This window comes from Corvus kubaryi, unplaced genomic scaffold (assembly GCF_017639235.1).
Source record: "Corvus kubaryi isolate FWS band 111438036 unplaced genomic scaffold, C.kubaryi_AGA036_p1.0 137, whole genome shotgun sequence".
Classification (NCBI taxonomy): domain Eukaryota; kingdom Metazoa; phylum Chordata; class Aves; order Passeriformes; family Corvidae; genus Corvus; species Corvus kubaryi.
Genome location: NW_024580671.1, coordinates 21787774 through 21801393, shown reverse-complemented (window position 1 = coordinate 21801393; position 13620 = coordinate 21787774). Strand labels below are relative to the sequence as shown.

General features: G+C 38.8%; 1 long non-coding RNA gene across 1 annotated transcript; it reads right to left on the bottom strand.

The window, feature by feature from the left end:
- Nucleotides 1-1126: 1126 nt before the first annotated feature.
- Nucleotides 1127-13614, bottom strand: LOC121659733. Its single transcript, XR_006014431.1, has 2 exons — nt 12338-13614; nt 1127-2814 (listed from the first exon to the last, which is right to left on the bottom strand). It is a non-coding gene; the product is annotated as an uncharacterized LOC121659733 (long non-coding RNA).
- Nucleotides 13615-13620: the final 6 nt, after the last annotated feature.

Here is a 13620-nt window from a genome sequence, read left to right as displayed (position 1 = left end):
CCTTTACTCACGTGTTTTCAGGACCATTAGTAAAGTTCCTAACAGTTTAAAGATAATAATATACCTACATAGCAATTTACTTAAAAACAGATACCCCTGCCTTCACTCTTAGAATTTACAAATCGCAGAATTTTTTTTTTAATACCTAAATTTCTTCTTTTAAAGGACTAGTCAGAATTGTCAGCAATCTACTGTGAAGATAGAAAAAAAGGATATTGTGGAAGCTGAGTGTTACCAGATTGTTTAATACGCAAACAGCTGCACAGCTAAGAGTAAATGTGTAGTGCTCAAGCTCATTTAAAAGAGTGCTCATAATTGCTGTCAGTGACCTCAGTGGGATTCACCTCTCTTTAGATATCAGCAGTGCAAATGTCTATACCTGAGCAGGTCACCAAAGCTTGTTTTGAAGTATATAGGGAGTAAGAGTTGCTTTTAAGGTGCAGTTCATCTCATCCTGTACTAGACATCAGAAGTAGATCAGCTGACTCATACTTATTTCTCTCCTTTGCTTATAAAGGGAAAATAATGTGATTAGCATAGGTGCAGATAACTCCTGCAGTGATCTGCACACAGTCAAATGAATCCTACCCCTTGTGCCTCACAGAAGGAACATTATCAAGATTTGTTGAGCCCTGTGGATATTTAATTCAGAACTCCAAATTACTTTAAACAGAGAATCTTAAATACATATTTCAAGAACAAGCTCTAAAAATAAAAAACAAATTAAGAGCCATTAAAAAAGCTTTATATAGGGCTACACATGCTGTGTCAGGAGGTTGGCATGATCCTCTGTGGTGAACCTACAAGGGGAACTGTATATTATACCACCAGTTGCTTTGCATTTAGAGGCACTTTCAGTTCATTTTGCCTTTGCTAAGCGTATGTAGAAAGCAACATTTAACAAAAGTTAATGGGTGAAGTAACAATAAGTGCTGTTTTTAATCACTGAAATACAACAGCACCATTTAAAAATGAAGCAGCAAAAGAATATAAAGAGATATACATATAGATATATAGATATCTATATACATATATATATGTATAAAGTTGTAAAGGCAAATCATAAGACAATGCTTCCACAAAAACTTATTTAGCAAGACCATAATTACCTAGAAAGGAGGCAACACAGATTAAAAGTGTTTATTGCAAACCAGCCCAATTACACAACTGTTGAGAAAAGATACCAGAACTTTGTGCAAAAAAAACATAATTTGGCAAGATAAACTTTGTAATTACATGTCCAGTGTTTAAGGAAAGTACAATTCCTAGCCCAGCACAAAGCCCTCTAAGAATTAAGGAGTTTGCCTGGGCTCTCTGGCTCCATGTTTGTATGGAAGCAATTGCACAGACCAAAACCATTATGGAAATACTGCCTTAGGCAAGGCAAGAACCTGGTTGACCCTTTGGCCAGTTATTGAACTGAAGCTCTTTTGATGTTAGAAGCAGTCTGGCTCATCTAAATGCCAGCCACTCCACCCACCTTTTCATCTCCTGCTGTGCTTCTTCAGTTGAAAATGTCACCAAGATTACAAACTGTTCCTGCACTATCATGGGCCTGACAGCAAGTGTGATGCCTTTCCCCAAATCTCTGTTCCTGCCATTGGCATCCCATCCTCACAGAATTAAGGGCATAACTTCAGTGGAAAATCCTCTGAACATTAAACTTTGCCTCATCAATTTGAACACAATTTCGAGTGAGCCTGAGAGAACCCAGAGCCTTTTCTGTAACTGCAGAAGGCATTGCCACCATCAGTTGGTATACTGATTGCCATGCTAATTGTCACATTCTCTACACTTCCTTGATGTGCCTGTACTAGAATGAGCAACACCTTATTATAGTTTCTCTTTCTCAGTATTTTTGTTGGGACAAAGTGAGAGACCAGTAGAAACACTGGAAACAAACATATTATTATGAAAGGGAAGCCATCAGAAGATTTATCCAGATTTATTTCATCAAGATTTATCAATCAAGAATGATTTTTGTAAACATTCTAATATGGCACAAAAAAAGCAGAATAATTTGAAATTTCTTCATTAAATAATCATACATTTAAAAAATCTTAATGATCAAGTCTCTGTATCTTCCCTGTCTGTAATTAAACTCAAGAGAGGCGTAAGACTTCTTGCTAATAAACTAAAAAGAGATTTCATAGAATAATTTAGAATTTTAAGTCAGCGGTGGCTGAAAAGAGAATACAAAAGAGTTGAGTACTGAGCCATGGCTGGTTTTGGGTCTGGAAATATTCCCACACCTTTTCTTAGTAAAAACCTCATCTACCTTGCTGCAGGTAAGACTACACACTGGAGAACCAGCCACGTTTGCAGTGCCCTTGAATTCCCATACATCTGTTGAACTCAACATGCACCCACTACAATCTCTTTGATTCATTGTAAATGTTTACCATAGGAAGAGATTTACATTTATAGGCTAACTGCTTACAAAACTCGCAAATACATCAGGACTTTGAGAGTGGGAGGTTTTCCACATGACTTTGGATTCAAATTATCTTGCATGACCAGCAGTTATTTCAAAAATCAATGTGAAGAAGCAGAGCTATTCAAAACTTTCCAATAAAATGCATCTTGGAAATCCTGCCTGTCCTGAGGCCCCGGGCTATAAAACCTCATGCAGACAGAAAAGCCACATTAAAAGTTCAATTATAGCCTTTGCTGCTGTAGAAGTTCCAGTATAAAATGCATTGGAAAGGCCAAAGACAAATGATGCTCTACAAGACTGTTGAATGTAAATGGTTCTTCTCTCACGAGAGTTTTCCTCTACCCAAGTGGTCAGGTTGCATCCTTGTTGGAATAAAACTGCAGGATAAAAAAAATCTGTGACTCTATACGAACAAATAATGCACACACACATATATATATATAAAATACATACATACATATACACACATGAATGCTCCCATCTCTGCAATACATGGCAATTTTAATGAAACCAACTGTAAATAACTGTGCTGCTCTCTGGATTGTGGGCTGCCATGAGACATAGAGTGATAGAGACCTGTAAAGTGCATGTTTTGCTGGAGGGAAGGAGGTTACAGCTGGTGGGAAATTATTGCTAATCTTAGAGAGTATATTATGGTTGATTAACTTTACGGACTGCATTGGTTAATTGATGGTTTTGTTTCCAAATACTTGGAATCTCTGATTCCTGGCTCAGAAGAATGTGTTTAAACACAGCTCACTTGTGTAGATTGTTTACTGGGTTTTGTTCATTTGCTTGTTCAAACTTTTGGTGTAACTTTAGCTATTCAGTTTTACTGAGAGAAAAACATATGTACAGCAAAGCACAGACTTTGATCTTTTATTAGTGGCTGCTTTTGAGGAAGAAGATAAAGTTAGAGCAGCTGATCACTAGCAGTAAACAGTAATTTGCTTTAAATTAACAAACAAGAAATAGCATGTAGAAGTGGATGTTGACAAAAATTATTGCTACAAGACAGAAAATGCTAATAGTAACACTCTTGAACAGTGGCAGGGTCTCACTGCATTTCTCTTTCGGCACTCCTGTCTTCTGAGAAGCACAGTGCTGAGCTGCATGGGGTTTGTGTCCACACACGTAGCTTGCAACCACCTTGCAATGCCCTTCCCCAGGAAGTTACTACCAGTGCCAGATCTTAAGCAATCTAGAGGTTGTGATAGCAGAAGGCTGAAAACAAGATATAACTTGCACAGCACCATGTGCCTGACCTGATGTCACAAAGGATTATACTGGGAGTGGTGGTTTTTAAGCTCACGTAGCTGTGTAGGCTTTGAGAACCGCTCTGAGAATTGCCACCATCAAGAAGCATCTGTGTCCAAAAACCTCACCATGAGCCCAGCCCAGCAACCAGGGGCAGCTTCACAAAATTGTGATCACACACTGGCATTTATGAGTGCTCAGATTCAAGGAGAACAGGGATGCTACAAACTCCCAAAACACCTGCTGGTGATGCCTTCTCTGTTGTTCCAGAAAGCTGTCCAACATCTTTACATATCCTCTTTTTAGAATTCTTCCTTTGCATCATTACAATATCATCTGTGATCTCCCTAGTTTTCTCTTTCATGTGTATGCTCAGCATTCCAAGTGGATTGACTGGCATTACACTTGCCAATTACTTTAGATATGGGAAACAGTTATTTCCCCTATGCATTATTTTTTTTGTGACAAGAGTGGTGTTTGAATTTTTTAATAATTTTGAACACATTTACATTTTCCACTTATAGGTTACCCAGAGGTTATAAGGGTAAAAACTCAAAATGAAGCCAAACTAATAGTTATGGGAGACAAAGTTGATGAAACCACAAAGTAAGTTTAGAGGACATTATTTTTTTGTAAATCTTGGACATTCAGAATACAGGCCAGGAAGTATTGTGATAGGTATTTTCATTTTACTAAAATACTTGTTTCAAGTGATATTTGCAAGAGCAATATCCAGCTCTAATGAGATATTGAAATAAACCCAACCATTTTTATTTACGTGGCCATTGCTTTATTCCTGTGGGAAAACATCATTTAGGTAATTGCTGCTGGCTGATGGGCTCTGCACCATTAGATATCCTGTCCTCCTGATGGAATACTACAGGTGTTCCAGCCACGCAGTTCCCAACCATATAGGTTCTCACAGCTACATAAACTCTCTACAAGCCATTCTCTGAGATACTGCACCTTAGTGCCCCCACACCCAGTGAAGGAAATTCATCCCTCAGCGTTTATAGAAGTGTATTGTTTAATAGGATTGCATTTAAATTTCTATAAAGGTTGTCAATCCAATGCTTATGACTCACAATGGAAAATTCCTCCCAGAGAGACTTTATTTAACCACTGACTTCTAGATTCAGAGAATAAGCAGTGTACTGCAAAGAGACGTTATAAACTTTTCTTTCTTTTAAATTAACCAGCAATCAGTTCTGGCTTCAGAAGTTTTATTACTTTTTATTAAATGCAGTAGAGATTGTCTGTTATTGGAAAATGCTAAATAGAATGAAAAAGCTTTTTGACAAAACCCATTACACATATTTTATCATGTGTTTTCTATTCAAAGCAATTTCACTGCTGTAGACAAAACAGAGACTTAAATTAATATTTGACAGATTTGTTTAGAAGCTACTCTTCTTCAACAGACCCCAAAACATTATTAGTTTTAGACAACCTCAGACAGAAGGATTTAAAACTCCTTCCATAGCAGTGATTGGGTTTATTATTACTTTTTAGACAGCAAGATATCTAAAAGACAAAGATGAACAGAAACACTAAAGGGATTTTCTGAATTATTGAGTCCTGTCCTTTCGTGTTAAAAGCAGCACTGTATAGAATCACTTTGTCTTGAGCTCCAGCTTTAAAGCAGTGTAATCTTTTTGTCTCCACTTAATTCTGTTGGAGATATGTTACAGACTGTCCTCATAATTAGGAATCTGTAAATGTCTCTAGAAGTGTATCTTATTATATTCTAAACACTTTTCTGGAACTAACATCACCCTTTACTTTAAAAAATATATATTTCCTCCCTGTTGCTTATAAAGTCCTTCAGCGCCTGAAAAATGACAATGCAGTCACTGTTGATTGATAAGAAACTACAATTTCTGTTCTGTAGGAACAGAAATTATATCAAGTCAACAGAAATTATACCTATTCATTGATCACGAAGTATACTGTACTTAAATTGTTACATCTTTTCTTTGGTCTTCTGCCATTTTGTTTTACCAAGATACCTCATCTCCTCTTTCCTATTCTCCCAGACATGCTATCTATCCTCTGAACCTGTCCCAATCTAAATAATTCTTCCAGGAAATAGGCAGAGAGAATCATACACATTATTCCTAATTAGTGCTTTAGGGCCTTGCACAATGGCACTGATGCCTCCCCAGCTTTAGAGGGAATCTCTCACCAGGAGTGCCAGGGACCTGCATTCACCTTTCCAAGGCAACATTGCCAGGGCAACTCCCAACCACTCCCATATCTCCCCTTCAGTCATGCTCAACTCAGACACTTAAGCACAGCTGCTTTTACTACTCAGTTTCATCTCATTTCTGAAACTCATCCTCAAAGCCACTGTGCTCTTTCTGTCTAATGTTCTAATCCTCCTCATATCTGAACACGATAAATAATGGATAAAAACAGCTCATACTGCAAAATTAAGCAGAATGCAGGTTATGGGTTGCATCATATTTGAAGTAAACCACAAATGGTTATAGACTTTGGCAAATACCCTGTATATTCAAGAACAATTGAGTGAGTTATTATTTCATTTTAAAAAAACCCAACAGTGTAAATATGAATTGATTTTTGTCTTCTCTTATGAAAGTTTAGAGTTCATGCTTTTGTTTTAGTCCATCTTCTTTATACTATTCCTTAGACAAACACTGGGTTATTTCAGTGTGAAGGAAGTCTCTGCATGACACAGGCCTGGGTAATATTCTCTTTTCAGCCTTGACCTTGCACATGGAAAGAGCCAGAGAAAGGAGAAGTATAGATTCAGTGCAGCAGTTGAATACACCTAAACCTGCTCTGGAGATTGGAACTATGATTCAGTTATACTTGAACAGAGATTTTGGGTTACAGAACACCATAAAGCTTAAAAGACCATTCATATTCCCACAGAGTTATGCTACATTTAGAACAATGAGTTATGCTATATATATAACTATATAGAAAAGCAGGTTAATTCATTTCCTGTTACATGTTGCTAATCTAGATGACATTCAAAAGCAGAACAGAATATCTAAAGGCTGCCTCTTCTGCCATTAAATGTTTCTCATGTTTTCTTGTTCTTATCGTTCTAATTAGTAGAAATAAAACCACCTATCAAAAATAATAGTCATAATGTATCTTCATGGGAATAATCTTATATTGCCTATATGTGAAATATACCTCAGACTACTGCAATGTGTAGGTAGAGTCAAAATAGCATAAAAATCTTACAGAGCTTTATTCCATCTGAATTGAACAAATTACTTTCTACCACAGTTAAAAATGGCTTAGCTTTTAGAAGTTTAGTGAAAAATTAAACCCCCCCACCTTAAGCAAACACTGCAGGCTATGCTTATGGAAAATTATCCTCACGTTAATCAGCTGTACATGCTGACAAACTTGTTCTTTTCTGGTTGCCTAGCTGTGTACCAACCTCCTCTGGCTCCCCGCCATGACCTCTGCTATAGCAGTAGCAAGTATGTTCTCAGAAAGCCTTATTAGCTGTGCTGTAGTTTTCTAGTTATTGAACAGCAACTCATTGTACTTCAATTTTTGTGAGAGTATTTTAAATAAAAATGCTTCATTTCATCTTTTAAATAGACACAAGAAAATTCAAGGTCAAGAAAGCTAACTGGACAAAACAGGTCAGCGTTACATGTTATGCTGTTGCAGCAAACACTACAAAACCAAATCTACATTTCAAAATGGTAGGTCTGAAGCTGTCTCATATATACACATATAATTTTAACACATGTAATGATAGGCTTGGAGAACTATGACATCTACAAAGAAAACTTACACATCTTCCAACATTTACTGTCACAAAGTAAAAACTGAACTAAATTTCACTACTTCAGGCTGTAGCACACAGAATCAGTATTTATTAAAGACTGGTTAGTTTTAGGAGGGGGACTGCTGTGGATGTTCTTCAAGTTTAACATTTCCTCCCTCCAGATCAGCCACTGGGTTCTCATACATGTTTAAAAGGCAGTTGGGTACCAAAACTATACAGGGCTTCAAGCAATGCTATGCTACACATATACCAGTATTTTAGTTATAAAAGAAAAAATCAGGTAAGTTTGTTCTTATTGGACAACTTCTCCTTCAGGCAGAGTTGGTGACCATGAGCAAAGTATATATCCACATAATGCAATGACGTAATTTGTATGTGCAATCCTAACATACCATGGGAAGAGTCCTTAATTGAAAGTAATAATAGGGTCCTCACGAATATACCAATTAAAATAACTTGGTTGTCTGTGCTAAATTCCAGATAGTCCTAAGGTCTTAATGAAATTTAACTGTCTTTACTTACTAGAATGCAAGTAAAAAAAAAAAAGAAGTACTTTTAGACTTAATTCTCTCAGAGATGAAACAACTGGACAGACTACAGATTTTCTTACTGATGGATCATATGCACTAAGCAACATAGTTTTGAATAAACAATTAATTAATAGTTTTCATCCATCTTCTCAAGACAGTTTGAAGCATGTTCAATTTTATTTTGATTATATGTTAGAACTCCTACAGCATACATTTGTTAAGATTTTAGATTTTTAAAGTATATTATCTTTTTCCTATAAAAACAATATAATTCACTGTACCAGTTGCTCTAGTTGGCCTGCAGCTTATATAAGTAACCTCCCCAAACACAAAAATCAGGCTGATCAAGATATGCATGTTCTCAATCTTGCTTTATGAGGTGGAGCCATGCACCTGCAAGAACACTGATGCATAAAGACTGTTCTCTTTTCCCCCTCCCCCCCAAATATTTGCATCAACTGGCAAAACCCACACAGAAGCAAGACAATTAAAGAAGTACCAGAGAGAGTATGATGCAACAGAGAAGCACCAGGTCTGGACTCAAATCTGCCCTTTGACAGGATCTCAGTCTTTGGCCTCCAGGAGAGCAGCAGCAGCAGAGCAGGACTGGCAGGCCATGGCCAGCCCTGACACACCACAGGGCTGCAGTAAGGAATTGCTGGTGTGAGCCCCAGCACAACCTCAACACAGAACAAAGGTGTAGTTCATGCCTATTCCTTAAGGTTGTTATGTGCCAGAGAGAGAATTAAAGAAAAAAAAGAAAATCTAAAAAAAAAAGAAATAAAAACTATGTAAAAGTTATTAAGTCATCCATCAGGATCCAAAAAGCAATTGTTGCTGAGTGGCCTTACATATTTGCCAGTTGCTCATTGACCTGTTGGGAGTAAACTATTGACCTCAAGGCAGATTTTAGAGGGCAAGTATGTACTTTGTTCTTAGCACTTACAGTAAAAAGGGTGGATTTTGAATGCACTTGCCTGTGCTTCCCTCCTCTCAGTAAGATGAGGCTTCCTGGTCAGAACCATGCTGATCAGGGTGGGAGGTCAGTCACGCTGCAAATAAGAACTGACATTTCAAAGCCAGAGCAAGATTTTTGTTGTTAAGGAAATGTGCTCTAACAACGGATTTGCAGATCACAGTAAGGAAAGAACATGTTTTTCTTTTGCTTTTTTTAAACTGGTGAAGTTCTTGAGCTCCATGGTGGCTGACTAATGGCTGAAGGGGGGTTTCATTATACTGAATTCAAAAATTGTCAGGAAACTTACAGGAAGGAATAAATATTCCTTGTAATACCTGTGAATAAAACAAGACTGACTTACTTACTCCACTCATGGTCATTGCTGAGTGTAAAACTCAAGAAGTCATACCTCTGCTGAGGTATAAACCAAGCAAAGAGAATAAAAAGAGTGTTTCAACCAACCGTGCGCCATACAATTTTGAAGACAAGCTCTAATGCAAGGCTAGATGCTACCTGGACTGGGGAAAGAAAAATGTTTTCCTCTAATTTGCAGAGCACCTACAGAACTGTTGCACAGTTGCTGTAGGCAATGATGAATAAGTAAGAGGAGAGAAAGGATGCCTCAAATTCCAGCATGTCCATCTTCCTCACAGTCTTGAAAAGGAGAGCGATACAGTCTGATGCTTCAGGCCACAAAGGAATTGCTGAGGAGCTCTTGAAAAGAGCGACATCTCCCCATAACTCGAAAGTACAATTCTATATCCAAAGCAAAATCAGTATTAATCCTTTGTTGAGTAAAATGGAAGGGCACAAATTACTTTTCAAGTAAGCAGTATGATGTCCAAAATGAGGGCTAGAAAAGATTCAGCAAACAAAAAGATATATACAATGGGCACTACAGGAAGAGAAAAGTTCTAGCTGGCACCTAAGACAGGATTCGTGCAAGAAATGAAAGAACTTACTGTCCCACAGCACTGGTTCTCAGGCTGCAGTCTGCTCACTCTTGCGGCAAGGACACACTGCTGCACGGCCTGCCCACCAAGGGGGAAGCTTCTTCCTACATCTGCATGGAATCAGCAGAGGCTTTACTGACCAATTAATATAAAACTTAATTGTCATCTTTTGTTGCTAATTCATGTCCTTCTGTTATTGAAACCTACAGCATACAAATTCAATACAGAGAAAATAAAACACCATAGGTTTGATCCTCTTTCTTCCAGACTATTCCTCACCTGAAACAGATAATGCAAAATCTCTGAGAAAGGAAATGCAGTGACTGAATCTGAAACCAACCCTACATGATTCAGTTACCTCCAGAGGGGGTACCTCTCAGGGCTGTGATTCCTAAACTTTTAAAGGCTCAGAACACAGAGAGTAGAAGTGAACGAGGTTATTATCAGTGAAATAACTAATATGTTATTTGACATCAATTCAGTAACAGTGCAAATCCAATCCTCTTCAATGGAGTCTCTTGAGAAAAATGCGATTTACTCAAAAAAGAGAACTTGTGTCTTTACAGCTGCAAACCCACTTCCAAACACAAAGACACTTCCTTATTTTCAGTTACCACAAGCGGTTTTGCAGTGAGCAGACTGGTATTTTCTACAGGCCCAACCAAAAAGGGTATTGAGGGAAAGACGCTTTTCTTCCCTTTTCTTCATTCCCAGGCTGCCCTGTTGACATACCCCTCCTGTGTGGTCACAGTAATCACAGCTCTCACTCCTGAGCTCCCCCGGCCATGCTCTTGTGGTTGCTACAGCGAGGTTTGCCCTTGTCCCAGACCATTCCACTTGTCACTGTGAATGTCATGAGATGGAAGAGATGGTAGGAATTTTTTTTTTCCCTATGGAAAGGCATATTCTCTGTTACCCTTGCTTGTTCTTTGGTGTAATCAACTGTCTCTTCATTTTATGGAAAACAAGAAAACCAAACCATGACCTAAAATCAGGACTGTGACAAGATCAAGATTTGGGAAACGCAGTGATGATACTAAAAAAAAAATAAATCCTTGGATAACTATTTCTTTTTTCATTTATATAGTTCAGTCATTAATAAAATCTTGAATTATGATTCATAGCACTAGAAAAATGAACTTTAGATAGAAAGTTTTCCTCACATTCTTACTCCATTTTCAATTGTAGAATGTTACTTCTGAAATTGTGTGAATATTTAAACTGTGAAACTCAAAGTACGAACTACTACTGTAGAGGTTCACATTTAAAGACAAAATTCGATTTTCTGTCAAAGGTAACTGACAAGGATAATAAAATCTATTTATTGAATAAGTATTTATAATACAGATCTTTAAAATCATGACACTTGCTTATATTGATACAGATTATGCAATTTCCAATGTATTTTAGTACCCAGGTGCTATGAGCTGGTATCCTGAAATGGAAAAATATGAAAGAAGAACATACTCCCAAGAAGATCATAGACATCAGCAATGGGTATCACAATTTGAACCCTAAGGAGCACAGTGAAAAATTCAGAGGACTGCCTCCAATAAACAGCAATTGCCCTAAGTCAGCAAGAGCAGTCCAATTCCTTTAAAATACAGACAGGTAACTCTACTTGGTGGCTTTCCTTGAGAGAACTTTGCTTCAAACTGAGTGTTGTATGCAGAAATAGCAGGGTTTTGCTGAAATTTCTGCAAACATAAATATCAAAGGCAAAGATCTATTTTTCAGTGGATCCCTTGGATGTATTGACAAATACTGGTATTTCCCTTTCCCTTCAGGACTTGCTGCTTAGCCATGACACAAAAACAGAAACAGCTTTTGCATAATTAATGAAACACAGGGGCTGAAAATAGACCTCTTTTCTTCCCTTTCCTGGCTACCCTTATTAAAAAAAGCAAACAAAATCCTAAGAATAGAGCCTGAAGATTAAAAGGCCCTTAAGAATAGCTACCAGCCTGCTGGTCTGAAAAGAACAGTATGAAGCAAAATGCATCACCTGTAACACCCAGGCAATATGGCAAGATCTACACAGGAACAATCATCAAAAATTTTTAGAGAGAAAAAATAATCAAGGAATACAAGTGATTAAAAGATGAGGACAGTACCCATTGAAGGCATACTATATTTTTGGTTATTTACACCACCAGCAAGAGAGGCATGTAAATTTCCTCAAAATCGCTTCGGCTATACAATAATTGTTTGGTTTATGTAGTACAAAAACCCCAAACAAACAAACAAACCTCAAAAAAACCAAAACCCACAAGAAACCTCACCAAAAATCCCACAAAATACCTTCTTGCAAAGTGCTGCCAAGTGTTTCATCTTTTTATGTATATTTGCAATGAAAGAAATGCTGCCAATATTCTATAGCTAAAATATTTCCCATTCTGCTAAAAATACACACATACTTACACAGAAAGTGTATATTTTACAGGAAGTGCGTAAAACTGAAGAACCTAGGATTGCTGAGAAGTACTTTGGAAGCACTTGGTTCCTACTGGTTTTCCTTTACACTGAGACTCACGCCACTTCTGAGAGACCTGCAGATTTAGGAATCCTGCATATGCATGCATTTTAAACTATTTTTATGGTGTAAAATCAGGATTTTCTTCCATATTCTTCCTTGCTTACACTTTTGGACACAGTTACAAGCTCTTAAGTACAGGCAAAAGGGCCTGCAAGTAGAGCAGAAGGGGCTGCCATCTGTCCTCGCCTGATCTTCATATAAAGACTTGTGTTCCCAGGTTTTCCTCCAGTCTTCCCTAGTTCCTTTCCTTTTGTACTTCTTCAGTTCTCCTCCACAATGCACAGTAAACTACAATGCAGGGATTGCTTTAGCACCTTCCACACGGACAATTAATTTATCAGAGGATGAGACACCAACACACTCTCCACCTAAAACCACAGAAAACTAGCAAGGTGCTCACTTTGATATTTTTCACCTTTGCACGTGAGAAACACGAACATTTCTTTTGTGCAGCTGAAAGCTGGGTATAAGCAGCAGTGCTCTGGGTCTTTGGGTTTTGAAAGGTCTTCAACCTTCATCGCAGCTAGTTGCCTTCACATGGAGAGAAGCAGGGGGAAGAAAAATCTAGCTGACAAAGGCTGTTGATTGTATACCTGATTTCTCCTAAGCAGCTGGCCTCTGGAGAGCCTGAAATATCTACTATTTTGAGGTGTTTCACCTCAGACTGTGGCAGGCAATGTTTGGCCGGGTTTGCCCGGCCTCCCCGCTGACTGAGAACAGTGACACCCCGGCTGGGCAATCTGCGCGGCCAACAAGCTTCCTTTCTGCTACAAAACGAGAAAAGACTTTTTGAGTTACAAATTACATCGGGTTCTACTGACAGCTGAAGGGCTTCCAGCACACGCTGGTTCCCGCATCCCCGCGGGCGGCCCGGATACCCCGCGCTCAGGCGATGTTGTCGGGGCCCCTTCGCGCTCCGGGCGATTCCCCCACAGACCCGGGCTCCCCACGACCTCGGCCCGCAGCACCGGGCGGCACCGCCCCTCGCGGCGCTCCAGCGGTTCCCACGGCTCCGGGACAGCGGCCGCGTCCCTACGGCAGCGACCGCTTCTCCTTTTCGTCATCTTGTCTTTTTTTTTTTCCTTCGTGCTCTGAGCATCCTTCCCCTCCTCCTCTCGCCCCCGCTGGCCGCCCCTGCCCAGCACCGCCCGGCCCGGCAGGTACCGAG